General features: G+C 35.4%; 1 protein-coding gene across 3 annotated transcripts in view; it reads left to right on the forward strand.

Annotated features, from left to right (window-relative positions):
• Positions 1-535: 535 nt before the first annotated feature.
• The window catches only part of LOC6651020 (trophoblast glycoprotein), a 42,306-nt gene continuing 27,710 nt past the window's right edge, over positions 536-15,131 (forward strand). Inside the window, exons 1-3 of one of the 3 annotated variants that reach the window (XM_023180189.2) lie at positions 536-1,165; positions 5,885-5,936; positions 13,007-13,051. The gene's annotated coding sequence lies outside the window, so the exon portion shown is untranslated. The remainder of the gene's footprint in view (positions 1,166-5,884; positions 5,937-13,006; positions 13,052-15,131) is intronic. The other 2 variants (XM_023180187.2, XM_002074079.4) reach the window with 2 other exon arrangements.

Here is a 15,131-nt window from a genome sequence, read left to right on the forward strand (position 1 = left end):
ATCACTTTAGTTAAAATTTTAAATTTGGTAAAAATATTATGTTCAAATCACTGACTATTTTTGAAGTTTGAAGTTATAGATATTAAATAAAGTGTTTTTATAGATTTTTAACTAGTAAACTAGCCCGGAGAGTGAATAGAATATTAATTTTATCTTTAAGGTCGAAGAGAGAAAAGAACTTTAAATAAATAACGTGACCTATCCAAGGCATATTGGTTTGTTCCAGTAATTTCCAACCACTGTACAGAAAGATGCCTGCCGCCCACTCACACACACACACACACCGAGACACTCACACACACACACACACAAACACTCTACCAAAGCAGGCAACTGAGACAAGCTTCGAACAAGTTCTACTGGCCCCAACGCAACTTGTTCCAAAGTGTCGTTGGCTGCCGGCTGTTGGCTGGCTCCCCATTGAAGTTGACTTTGGACATTGACGTTAACGTTGGCGTTGTCGTTGGCGTCGCCGTTGTCGTTGCCATTCCTGCTGCTGCTGGTGCTGCTGCTGCTGCCGTCGCCGCGCTCAATTTCAGTTTGTTTATAAACGTTAAGCGAAGCGGACGTGTGTGTCATTTATTAAGTGTTCTATCTGCCACCAACTAACAAACTAAGTAAACTCGTTGCCATTTTTTGTCGCGTTAACCAAAGCCGCTGTCTGGGACCCCCCGCTGACCCGTCTGTGCCCGCCGTTAACTGTCCCTCCCTCCGCCCCAGGGGCCAACCGATAACGACGCCTACGCCTTGTTGGTAGAAGTCGCCGCCGCGTCAAGTGAAGCGCACAGGTTATTTGTATTTGTATTGGAATTTTTTTGTCGCTATTAACTTTACCTCGTCCCCTGGCATCAGCATTCGATACATTCCACCACCCCGCGGTCAGCTATCGGAGAAGATTATTTGTGTGTCGTGTGTGTGTTTGGTTGTGTGCAACGTTAATTCCATTTGTTGTTATTGTTGTTTATTTTGGCCAATTGTTGAGGGCTTAATTGAAAGCCGAGAGAAAGAGTCGCCAGTTGCCAAACGATACGAATATTTCGCAACGCCATAAAAAAAAAGTTATTGAAATACAAAACCAATACCAAGGCAAAACCCTAAAGAAGAGAAGCAGCTAAGAAAAGACGAAACCAGTTTCATAGCAGCGCAGTCGCAGCGGCTGACTGAGGTAAGTGTATGTGTGTATATGTACATCTATATGCGAGTGTGTATGTGTGTGTGTGTCTGAGTCTGAGACATTGTCTGAGCAACGCTAGCCCGCCCACATGCCGCCCGGGTCCCATACGTTTAAGTGTTCTTCAAACTGGCTTTTCAATATGTGAAAAAGTATCTTTAATTTAAATAAAGAATCGCCAGCGTTTCCCCCCCACCTCCCCCAACCCTTTGTCATAAAAGGCATAGCAACAACAATGAACAAGAAATGTTATTTGACAACTTGTTGAAGTAATTTTCTGTGTTTTAATTTGCAAAACTTCTCTAATTTCTTCGTCTCTCCATTTTGCTGTTTTTCATTGAAATCATTTCGAAAGTAAACTAATTTAGCACTGACAAACTTTGCCTCTATCTCTGTTGACGAAAAACAACTGAGATAGGAAAATGCAAAAACAAAAACTGCAAAAAGAAAAAAAAATGAATATTTAAGAGGCCCTGTTAAGTTTTTTTCTAACTATGCAACTACTTTTATACCCTAACTAGTTTATGACCAAAACTATTTGCAATAACATTATTTTTTCAAAACTCCAAAAAATCATTCAAATGTTTGTCTAGAATAAAAAGCTAATCCGATTTTCTCTTAAATACGAATCATTTATCATTTGGTTGCCCATGTCAAAAACCTTTATAAGAACAATCATCAATAGAACTGGACAAGTTAATGGATTCATTTAAATCTAAAGCTTTAACTAGTTCTAGAACAGTAGGTAGAATCAGTAGGAATCTAAATTTATAGATTCCAGTAGGAAGACGAGAGATCTTTTCAAACGTGTTATCACTCAAGTCCCAATTTTTTAAACGCAAATCTTGCTGTAATAATTAGCCAATTATTACTTATTACTCGCTACTTACCTTAGTGTAATTAATGTTAGTAACCTTTATAATAAAAATATGAATAACGTTTTGCATGTCTTTTAAAATCACAAAAGTTAAATTTGACATTAAACAAAAATTGGTTATAAACATTGGCTCGCTTATATAAAGCTTATTTTGTATAAGGCTTTGGCCTAGGTTTTTTAGTTTAGAGAATCTTAGAAATCTACTCAATTTTCTAGTCTTATGCAACACTTGCAGTCAAATTGCGTATTTTGAAATCTTTCATGTTTACAACCATATTAAGTCCGATTCTGATACGTCACAGGACTTTAAATTCCCATTCCTTTAAAAAATTAATTCTTTTACGTTTGAAATGAATGAAATGAATCCATTTACTAAGTCACATAAAAAAAAAATTGGAAAAATTAAAAAATTAAACATTATTAGTACAAGTTTTGCTGAAAGTCAATAAAAGACTGAACTAAACTAAGAACTAAATTTAAAGCTTTTGCAGTCTCAGATGAAATGGCTATTAAGTATTTAAATTTGAATGACTTTTGAAAACATTAAATTGCACTTGAAAAGTTTTTAAACTGATTTCAGATAATGTCATTATTTGACTCATATGGAGGATGCGGTTGGCTAAGAAGAAGGCAAAGTATTATAGATTCTAAACAGTTATTGAACCAAAAGCATAGATATTCGTACATACCTTGGCAAGAACCAATTCTAATTGCTCTGTGAGCAAGTGGACAGCAACTTTAGCTTTAAGAAAAATTCTTTTATCATTTGATAAAGGGAGGTTTTTGTTTTTGAAACTCTCAACATCATGATAGACGGACAATCGATTGACACATTTTAGATTATGATATAAAATGACCATCTGCATTTGAAACTTCTCACAAAGAACAGGAAAAAAAAAATTAATATACCCTTGTGACAAGGGTATAAAAAGGCAAAGCTCCCCCTACAAAACTTTTTTAATTGTCAACTTTAAGCCGAGTTAAGCTCGCCCAGCAGCAGTCAAGAACTATGTGGCTCCGGGAAGGCCAAAGGAGACGAACGGCAACAACTGGGAGTTGTTCTTTTTTCTTCCTTGGGACATTTACTAATTGAAATTTAGTTTTCATTCTCGTTTCGACAAGTAATGTTTAATCTTCTACTCGAAACATAGATCAATAGACATTTTTTTGTCTTCTGCTAGTAAAGTTTACTCACTATTGAGAGGTTTCCATTTAAAAATCCAATCGATAATGTGATTTCAGGGTAAAATTGCCTAAGAATTTAAATCGTGTGATTGTGTGAATTGATTGATTCAATTGATCGACTGCACAATACAAAATTTCTACTAAAGATTTGAACACTGAAAATCATTTAGTTTCCTATTTCCGTACTTAGCACCTTTTCATGGTGCCGGCATAACTTTTAACTATCTTTCAAAGTTTGCAAAAGTTCGCCATTTTCTTTGGCAACTCTGGTATATCTTTTCCTAATTATAATTTGCCTTGTGCACACACTGACACACACAGAGAGAACCTTTCACTCTCTTTTGGCATATATTTCATAGTTTAGTTAGTTTGCCTCAATTACATAGACCCTGTGCAGTCTGGCGTCTTCTGGGCTCTGGCAACGCGGGCTATTTGCTGGTAACTTTTGTTTATGTGCCATTTTTCATTTACTTTCGCTACGCACAAATTAAAAGTTTTTTTTTGCTTCTTCTCTCCTCTGCTTACTACGAATATCCCTACAAAACTTTATACTTAATGCGACAACAAACTGCCAACGGAAGGAGAAGATATTTTTATACCCTATACCCTATGAATTTAGTCAAGCAGCGTTGTGTATTGTTTTCAGTATCTGTTTGAAATATAAGAAGAACCAATTTATATTTATTGCCTATGAGCTATAATATTTGTAGATCTTCATATTTAGCAAATAAATAGAGTTTCACACATTCGAAATATAGTATATTCACTACTAAAAGGTATCTTCAAGTCGGCAAGGCAATTTGTTGAAGAATTTTTAACGTTTTCAGCAAAAACAAACTCCTGGAAAAAACTTTGCCTTGGCCTACAAAAAAAAAATACCTGGCATCTCCTTTCTCCTAGTCGTCGGCCTTCCTTCTCTACCTTCTTCAGCCATTCCATTTCCATTTTGTTCTCCAGCTTGATTTTGAACCAAGGGACACATAAACATTCAACACTTTCACCGGCCAAATATTTGGCATAAATTTCCATGAACCCAGGGCGAGAAAGACAGAGAGAGATAGAGTGAGAGAGAAGTGCAAGTTGAGGGGTTGAGAATATCAAAGTTTTGCATAATTTATATACAAACTATTCAAATAACATATGCGAACATATCCTTAGATATCCTTTTATCGTTTAAGAGTTTCAGTAATTTTTCAATCAGTGTCACATATTTGTCAGTTTTGTCAGCTTGGAAATGTTTTATTGCCGCCAACTCAATTAAATTTTGTCAAGAATTCCCAAGCACAAATCCGGCAGAATATTTTCCTTAATTATTTTTCCTTGTTCAAAGGGAATTGCTTGAAAATATTTACCCCAATGGTTGATGACAACAACAAAAAAAAAAATATACATATAATAAATAAATAAGTAAAGGAAAATGTTTTACATTTGAAAAATTTATCTTCTAAGCAGGTGCCTAGCAGAGTATAAGTGAACATTTTTCTCAATTTTGCTTCATTTACTGTTCAAAATTTTGTTGTGGATTTCCTTTTTTTTGCTTCTTCTATGGTTTGTGGTTGCCCTTTTAAGGCTTTTTGAATTTTATAGAAATTTTCTCACTTCTACCATGAATTTGTGCTTGAAATTTTAAACTGAATATGGCAAATGATTTACATAACAGAACTCAAATAGAGAATTGCTAAAACGAATGGTTGACCAAACCAGATAAAAGCAAACAGAAAAATGAATATTATTGTGGAGTTAAACAAAATGTGAGTAAATTTGGTAAATATATAAAGTTTAGGAATACAAAAAGGACTTTGAGATTTTCTCTTTACTTGAATATGTTGAACAATATCAATTGGCATCTGCTTATTTTGATATTTATTTTATATAACTCTCATATCAGCACATACATGTACCTATGCCCCTAAAAGTATGCTGTCACGCACATTTTGTCTTTTGTGATGGCTAGGGAAAAAGACTTGCATCTTTCAACAAATAAAATATGTATTACTAATATAGAATCTAAGCAACCAGCAAACTCTGCCCAATGATGCAACACAACCTTGTAATATTTTAGTAGCTTCCTGTCAAAGATAAATTTTCATAAAATAAAGCATCTTAAATATAAATTCAATGGTTATTTGAAGCATCTTGCATAGTTTATATATGTATAACAGTGTAAATTCTGCAAAGCAACCGCAAGCTAAACAATTTGTTTTTCAGACGGAGTCCTTGCCTCCCGCTTCCCCCCTTTTTGCCACAAATATTTGATTGCAACAAAAACAAAATATCCAAATTTAATATCTAAAAGCGAAATCGCATGTTTGGGGGGATGGGAAGTAGAACGGGAAGACGAAACAGCTTTTAAATACCTATAAATATTTTATAAATGGCAGACCATACACACACACACACACACACACACAAAAAAAAAACATAAACATACTAAAAACAGAGAAATATTTTGAAAGAAAACTCTGCGGAAATTGAATTTAAATAAACGATATTAAAGGTCACACTTGTTTTTCTATTGCTTTTGGTTTAGGATCATTTAATTGTTCTGTATCTTAAAGATACATTTTTGGGCATAAAATCGTGTGTATCTTTTGCATGTAGCAAATTTATGACTCATGACGATGTCTTTTTCCATTGCTTTTCTTTTTCAGCAGCAGCTGCAACAACAACAAATAGAATTTAATTGGTGTGCGTGTTAAAGAGGTGAGTACTTCAGTCCGAGACATGGGGCAAGAAAAACCAGAGAGGGTGGCCGACTATGTGGGGGTGCCTTTGAGGCATGCCACAAGTTGCCAACTCCAGGTGCTGATGCCATTTCATTTGCCATCATCATTATCATCATGCTCCTCCTCAGGAGTTTTACATACATACATATATGTGTGTGAATGTATGTGTCCAATGTGTCTGATGGAACGTGCCACAAGCTGCCAAGTCCAGAATTTTTTTTTTTGTTTTTCTTTTCTTCTTTTCTCATTTATACCCATTTTTTTTTTCTTTTTATTTTTGTGTCCATGTAATTATTTCACAGGGTATGTATGCAATACTTAGTCTCGTAAAGCCATACAAATTTTATGGTTAGTACAACGAAGTTAAAGTTTATTTGTACTTTAGTTAAAACATGTGCAAGTTCTATAAAAATAAATGTTTATCAATAAAATACTTTTTATAGTACTTAATTAAGTTTTTCTTTTGTATGTAAAGGCCCCTTTTCATTGCAGTTGCCTATAGGACTCTGGGTTGTGGAATCGTGCAATCGCGCACCCCTAAAGTATGCAACAGTCAGTCGGAATTTTCGTCGGAACATTCGCCTTAACAAGGATTTAACTGCAGAGCACAACAAAAATTATATATATTTTTAACAAGTAACAAATTCTTTAACTGCCTATTGCATACTTTAGGGGCGAATATTCCACAGCTTTTGCATAATAAGAATTTATTTAAGCTCGTATTCCATCAACATGAATAAGAAACTAGTTACCGATGCTAACTAAATCATTTAACATGTTAATACGAGAGCAAAAAATTAGGCATTTTTAAATATTCTGAAGGACTTTCAAGTAATTGACACAGTGTCAGTTAGTCGAGTATTTGTTAAATGTATTTCTAGGTTTTCCTCCCCTCAACCAGAGATAGTATATGTATATCGTTTTCTTTATTTTTAGCCTAGCTGTCTGCGGCTTATTGTGTAAATTACTGCAGGCTCTTTTGGCTTTTTTTTGTTTTGTGCTGTCGGTAAGGCAGACTTCTCCTGTGAAGTGTAAGCTGGCGGGGATTACGGCTATCAGCTGCTTTTGTTTCTCCCACCTTTCACATTTCGTTGTTGTTGCTGATGTGGACGCGGGGTATAAAGTTCATGCTGAAATTTACATTTAATTAGATAAAATTATTGCAATTTATATAGCAATTTGTTGTGACATTAGAATTTAATTGTATTTTTATGTGAAATACGGACGGAAGCAGAACAAATCGGATATATCGATCCGAATTTAAAAACTTTTTTTTTAAAGACAAGGCAATGTGTTCAAGTGTAATATTGGCATTCAAGTGTAATATTACCTGCCATTATTCATTAAAGTTTGCCTTCCTTGTTCTCTCTTGCTCGATTTCAGTTGCAGAGCCTCGAAACTATTTTAGGCCAGCTCACAACTTTTGGCCCTAACTAAAAATAACAACAAGTCATGGCCAATGTATGCCCTGAGAATTGGCTGCATTTAATTGCATTTCGATTTCAGTTTTTAAAAAAATAAATTTCTATGTAGATATCCTATAGAAAACTTTATGGTCGATCTGGTAGATATTGCGGAATTTTCCAGTAGATTTTCATGTTTGTTAGCACCTGCATAGCTACCAATTTGGCAGCCAAATGTAAATAACCAAATACCAAAACGAAAATGGTGAATGTGTGTTTGTGTGTGCGTTTGTGTGTGTGTATTTTGGCATGTTTGGTATTTTCATTGGCCATTTCCATAGCATGCAGTACATAGTTAGCTAAAGCGAACTACAGCTCGATGATGACTCAAACTAGGTTAGTTTAATTTGTAGCGAAATGTCAATTGCGTCGTTTATATACCATTTACCTTAGGAATTTCTATATTTCCAATTATGAATGGCCATGGGATATATTCAGTGCTGTAGAGGAAAGTTTTCCATATACAGAATAAATGGCTTTTGCAAATTCTAAAGACGACTGTTCGTGTTTACGTATGTTTGTGTGAGTGAGTGTGTGGTGAGGAATTTCAAATGGGGAAAATGTTAATGAAAATTTAGTTAGATTGATGGGGCCATTTAACAAGCCTACAATATTATAAATTTGAAAATTAAATTAATTGAAAAAGGAATTTGTTCAGATTTAAAATAAAAACAGAAGGAAAGAATACTACTAAAATGTAAGTCCTAGAAAGAATCGATTGAAGTTAATCTGTAGAATAGTTAAAATCTTGTTCGCATTCTTTAGGTACTTAAATATTTCCATCAATATTTAATCGAAAATGGCTCTCTCCTCTTTTTTGTTTCAAACATTACAGCATCAATTTTCTAGCTAACATTGGTTTGGCATCAAAAGTGCAACTATCACTCAGTTGCCAGCACTTTTCATTGCCCTATTTTCTCTGCCCTTTCAGTCAGTAGCAGCAGCCGTTCCAAACCATGGCCCATTTGGTTCCGTTCGCCCTACCCCTCCTGCCCCTCCTGCCAGGTAATGGCAAACATTTTTGAAATGTGAAGTTCTTGCAGCTTTGCTTACAATCAATTGAGAAAACTGCAGTTCTCGTTGAGAACTTGAGCGATTTATTTACTTTAACATTGGGCCAAGCGAGTCTTACTCTAATGGCTCCGCCCACCTATCGAAGTCAAACTTAACTCCTACATACATACCAACATACATATATATTTATATATAAAACAAACCCAAAGTCAATAGGAAAAAACGAAGCGAACGAGTCAGAGAGAGAGAATTGTAAAATAAAAATCATTACTTATTTATTTGCGCATTTGAGCGCGAAATGAAAAATTGCGTAAGAACCGAAATTACATTTTATTTTCTTTTTTTGCACTTCTCCATCGTTTCAATGATCCTTAGTAGAGAAAATGTTAAAGTGCAAGAAGTATTTGTTTAAACCTAATGAGTATGTTTAAGAATAAACATCGTGTTCATCTGAAGCGGCTTCACCAAATCAGATGCACTAAAGAAAATATAATACAACTGTACTTTGGCACAAACAACTAACCTAGCATATGACTAGAATTACAATCAGCCACACGCGTTGTGGGAAAAACACTTGTAATTGTAAACTAACCCAAACGATCACGACGGCAGGATGTCAAGTGGCCGACGCCGTGCCCAAAATAATAATAATTTTTCAACCCCCGAATGCGTGGGTGTGAGTTGTACTAGAATAAGATCTCCTTAAGAACAATTGTTACCTCCTAGAGCCTAAGATTTCCTATATAAACTCCGTACTTTAGTAAATAAAATCAGTTCATATTTTGAATTCAACGAATGAAGATTGGGTTATTTTCCTTCTCTCCGGGAATCCCTATTCAGAGTATTTTGCTTGAATAAAATAATTTAACCTAACATGGCCAAGATGGTAGATGGAAAATGTTTGCAGTTTTTGTGTGTTTTTGCCCAAAACAAAAGAGAGAAAACAAAGCCGATTTTGTGGCCAAAGTAACGCATCCTCCTCCTCCTACAAACCCCCAGGAGTTTGATAAGAGCTCCGAGCGTTTGTCCCACTATCTTGTTCCTAACTCTGTGCTTTCCTCTTGGTCTCTTACATGTGGTCCTCAATTCTCTTCATCGTTTTCTTTTCATTGTCCTTTAGCCAGAGCCAAGTCAGACATGGAGCAGCTCATGTGCGTTCCTTATATCGTGTATGATATGAAAGAGTTTTCCCCTACCACCATATGTGTTTTCTTTTTTACGAGTAAGGGTTTCGTAGGGGAAATGAAGGCGGAGATGATGACTAGCATTGTCTGGCAGCTGTTGTCCACCCACCACAAAAAAAAAACGGAGTATATAACCTCGGTTATGAGCTTTTTGCCCTATCTCCTTGTTATTTTCAGTGCTTTTTTTTCGGCCCGTAATACTCTGTAGTTATGTTGGCGCGATAAGCATCTGAGGACTGAAGGCATATGGATGTTTCTTGTAAGCTTGGGTTTAAATTTCAAGAATTTTTTAACTCGATTGACCAAACTGTATAACCATTTTCCTATTTAATAAGTCTCATTTTCACTTTATTCTAAAGAAAGTCTCTTCTGTTCAGCCAAAATTGAAAGTGCTTAAGTTGGTCTGATTAACAAAGATTCTAACTAATAAAAAAATATGAATTATACTTATAAACATAAGTATTTAAATTCTATTTAGAGTCAAATTACTGTGTACAGTATCAGCATTACAATCATAATACGGTTGTTGCTTTTGTTAAGCATTTTTGTGTCTTGGCCATGGCCATTGGCTGCATTATTACTCTGACTTGGCCCAGAGGCAAAAGAATCCTTTTTTGCTCCTTTTTCTTTTGTTTTCGTATTTCATTATATATCTACAGATATATGTAGTAATGTGTATAGATATATGTATGTATGTATAAATGTATGTGTTTGGTGCAATACATTAACAATTTACGCTTTTTATCGCATTTTGGCTGGCTGAGCTGTTTGCATTATTTTCGCCTGATTAATTTCAGGAGTCGAGCTCAAGACAAAGCGATAAAAAAGAAGTTCAGTTCAAAAGTTTCATTCTCAGTTCTCAGGGCTTTTCTCACGCGCCATGTCTTTATCTCATCTCATGCCTTACTCTCGACTCTTTTTGTTTTCTTTTCTCGTTTTCTGGTTGTACGCCTTAATTGCATACTTTGCGCCTTAAACGTTGAGGTTATTATGTGAAACAGTTGTTGTTGCTGCTGTCGTTGTTGTTGTTGTTGCTGCTTGGTCGTTGCTAAACTTATTAATTGTGTAATTTAGTTTCGGTGTTTCTTGCTAGCTGGGTCAATTTCAAAGGCTGTCTTATAATAACCAGATAATTCATAGTCCAATGCATTTTGCGAGCGACTTAAGTCAACATGAAAACAGACAAAAGGATCAAATTGGGATGGGTCATGAATTTGGATGGGTCTATCTACGGTTCCCTTGAGGCAGGCATGGCTTAAGTCGCGGTTGGCTGTGATTAAGTTAAATTGGCTTTAACGCTGCTTTTAAGAGATTAACCGATTGAATGAGTTTTATGTGAACTTAGTAACATAATTTACTTGAATTTCATCCGAAAGATATCTAGTTTAAAGTCTTACTTGAAGTGCTCAAACCGCAATTACTCAGCCGTTTTGCCCAGCTCAAATTATTGAATTTTTCGCCTAATTTAGTACGTTGATTTTTTTTTTATATTTTTCCTACTTACCCATATATATATCGTATGTGTGAGCTTCCTCTTTGGGTTCTCTTCGGTATATTCATAAACGAATATTTTATGTGCTTACCCACATTGCGTATACGTAACCTAATGTAATTTATAACACACGATGCTCGCCGAGCATGATGGCAATGATGAAAAGTAAGATGGGGAAGTTAGAACGAGAAAGACGACCGCCTCTACTTGGCCATAAAACTTTGCCAAATATCAACATCATCAACAGCAGCAGCAGCCGACTCTCTGACTCCCGATGTCGACGCCGCCGCCTTCCTGCCTGCCATCTCCTGGTCTCCCCACTCTTTTATCTGATTTCTATTTGACTTTGCTTGGTCCATGTCTCAAATTCAATTTGTGCAAAACTTTGCCACTTTGTTTTTGTATGTATTAGTGCGTGTGTGTGTGTGTGTGTGTGCGTCGAACTGATGAGAGTTATGCGAGGACATTATGCATATACAAGTTTTAATTTAGCTACATTGATCAAAGAAGTTGAAGCTGTCGTTAAGCTTTGCAAACATGGTCACAAACATGGCCAATAAACGAATAGCCAATTTAATTGAAAATATAAATTTCTTTCATATATTTATTATCCAGACTTCTGGGACAATTTTAAATTCTAAACTGATTTCCTAGCTTTAATATAGATTTAAAACTTCTTATTATCTAGAAATTCAGTGTCTGTTAACAACCTCTTAAGTTATAGGGCAAACCTGTAAATGGTTAAACACGTCTGGTTTTCTGTATTCATTTTATGACTCAATCTCTATATGGACTTTGCCAATCGATTTGGTGCTGAAAAATGCTGCTTTTAGTTGAGGTTTTCTCCCTTTTATTTTTAATTTTAGGGTATAGGTTCAAGTGTGGGAACCAGCAAAGTAAACCAGAGATGCCTAACATACATAAGCACGCAAAAACCAAATGAAACGAAACAAAACGAAACTTGTTTAACAGGATTTTTGGTCTCTGTCTGCATCCTTGTCCTCGCTTAATGAAAATAAAAACAACAAAAAAAAGTAGATGACGAACTGCGAGTTAAAGTAAGCAACAATCAGGGCAAAGATCGACTTTTGTGATGACCTATAGAGCCATAGAGACTGACATACTGACTAATCCATTTCAATATAGTTGGCATACGCTTTATGCTACCCAGCTTTAAAAAATATATATATATACATACATAAATGCAAATGCAACTGAAACAGTACAGAAACAGAAAACAACACGAAAACATGGCACATAACAAGCCCTCATATGAGTTATAAAGCGCAGATTATGAAGCTCCCGAGATCTCTCAGAACACTTTGCCTCACTCCCTGTTTCTCTTCGCCCAGTTTTTTGTTCTGGGTTTCTCTTCTGTTCTCCTCCTGCATTGCAGTTGAGCAAACTGTTTTCGGTTTCAGTTTCGGTTTCTGTTGCATTGTGTTTACCCAAATGTTTCCCACTCATAAAAATGCTCCATGCATGGGATGCTGCCACAGTTGGCCGATTACTCCAACCCACTGGCCAAACAAATACAACAGAAATTGTCTGTCCAACAAGGGAGACAAAAAAAAACAACTCTCAGCTCTACAGCACTTCTCTGTAGACAAAAGGGCTTATTCGCCTTTTTTGGCCATATTGAATTTTTTCAGTTCAATTTTGTTATCTGATTGCAAATGATCATTCGTTAATATTTGCTTAATGTAATTTTAATTTCGGAATCGATTTTTAAATGGTTCTTTAACATCATAATAGACACGAAATTTCTGTAGATCATTCAAAAAATTTATTTTTAATATTTGACCTCATTTAGTTAAGTAAAGTTTTCTAAATTAGTTTTATGCTTTTCGTTTAAAATATTTTACAAACTGTATCCATCTAAATATATTTTTAGATTTTATGGCCTGCTTTTTGGATTTAACTAAAATATATTTTTGAGGTAAGTGGAAATATTTTTGTTTATGTTTAGAATGCTTTACAAAGTTAAAGTTGAAGTTTTATAAAGTCATTATTGTCTCACCTTTAACCCAATTTAATGTGCAATTTCTATTTGGCGCATTCCCCAGTCAGTCATGACGGCTGTCGACATGACGACCATTTTGACTCTAGTTCCGCTCACTTGAATTTCACAGTTTATAATTACCTTTTTGTTATATGCTGGATATTAACATTATTTTTAATTGTTCCCAATGGCAATATTCACGTTTAAAAGAATAAATGAAAACTTAGACATAAAGTTGAACACGAAAATGTTTGTGATAGGCATGGTAATTAAACGGGCCCACACAAACACAAGAACACACACACACACACACATTCAGTTGACAGCTGTCAGGACTTTGACATTTGTATCTTACCATTATGCAGTTTTTCATGGTTTTGCGGTTTTCTTTTGGTTTTTTTTGTATGCTACCCACTTATTAGAGTGAAACACAGTCTAGAGGGTTGCATGAGAAATTTCAATTTTATTTAAGCAACCACAGCAGACAGAACCTCTCCTCCCTACCCCTCACCATCCTTTGATTGGGAAACTTTTTGCAAAAGATTTGTCCCAAAAATGTAATTACTCCAAGTTTTTTCCTTTCGGTTTTGCTTCTTTTTTTGCTGTATGACTGAGAGAGAGAAAGTGTGTTTGTGTGTGTGTGTGTGTGGGCGTATCCTTGTATTGTCTTGTGTTTGGCAAAAAAAAAAGGGAGCTAAATATTCCCTTTTGTGGGAAAACTTTAACTTTAACTTTTGCAATTAATTTAATTTATGGTATATCAAATTTAATTTCGTACTTTAAAATGTATATTCTGTTTGCACTTTGTAAGCTTTATGAGGCGCAAATTTGTTTTGGGTCTCGGGAATGTGAAATGTGTGATAAATACATTCAAATATTTGGGGAATACGCCCACATTTCGCCCCACACGCGAAGTGCCGGAACAGACAGCCAGTCAGTTACCCAGGCATTCAGTCAAGTCAAGGTAATTAGGTTTATGACTAATTAAAAAGGGACTAGAATTGGATTTTATCTTCATAAAGTAAACAATTTGTTTTTGCCTTCACTTCATAACAATTCATATCTTAATATATTTAAGAATTCTTGAAATATTTTTCCCTGTGAGTTTAATTTTAGGGACTTAAAGTGAAATATTTTGAATAGACCTTGTTTGAATTAAAAATGAATTATCTTTAAAAATTTAACAACTCTTATAACTAAATATTACAGTTTTAAGAACTTTCATAAGATCAAGAAATAGCATAAATAAAGCATAAGAGTAGTTATTGAACTTTTATAGATTATGGCATCCAATATTGTCCATTCCAAAAATTTTTTATATATATTTCTTATTTTCCCTCGAGTGCTGTATAAAATTTCAATTCGTTCAAGTCATAAATTCATTTGCTATTTCCTTGTAATTTTGTCTTGCCCAGTTTTTTTTTGTATATGAAATATTTGAATTCCTACATCGTTTCCGTTCTCATTATGTCGCTGAGAAATTGCATGACAAGGATTATGCGAGGATAATACAAGAACGTGCCATACATATACTTCATAACTGAAGACATTAATCATTTGCCCAACTTTATAATTTTGGCAAGGCTTAACCATTTCCTCATGATGAACATAAAAGTGAATGAAGCTCGCTTGTCCGTGGCCCCCGTTTCCCCGACCCACCTCCCTTACCAGAGTCACACCTCGCATATGCAGCTACAATTTTTCATATAAAATGATGTCATTAAACAGAAGAGAAAGAGAGAGAGGGAGAGAGAGATAGAGTAGCGAAGAGAAACAAACTGACGACTACAATAATGAGCCGGCACCGGCAGTCAGGCTGGGATTGGCTAGGGTTGGGCTGGGGGGACTAAAACAGAGAGAAAAAAAAATATTGTGTGCGACAAAATCCCAAAACAATTTATATGAACCAAGCGAAATGACATGCCAACAACGTGAAGCGGGAATGGCGTGGGAGGGGGGCAGTAGGGGCGCGTCCGGGTGTAGGTGACTGAGCCAGAAGCCATTGAGAGAAAGAGAG

This window comes from Drosophila willistoni, chromosome 3R (assembly GCF_018902025.1).
Source record: "Drosophila willistoni isolate 14030-0811.24 chromosome 3R, UCI_dwil_1.1, whole genome shotgun sequence".
NCBI classification, from domain to species: Eukaryota; Metazoa; Arthropoda; class Insecta; order Diptera; family Drosophilidae; genus Drosophila; species Drosophila willistoni.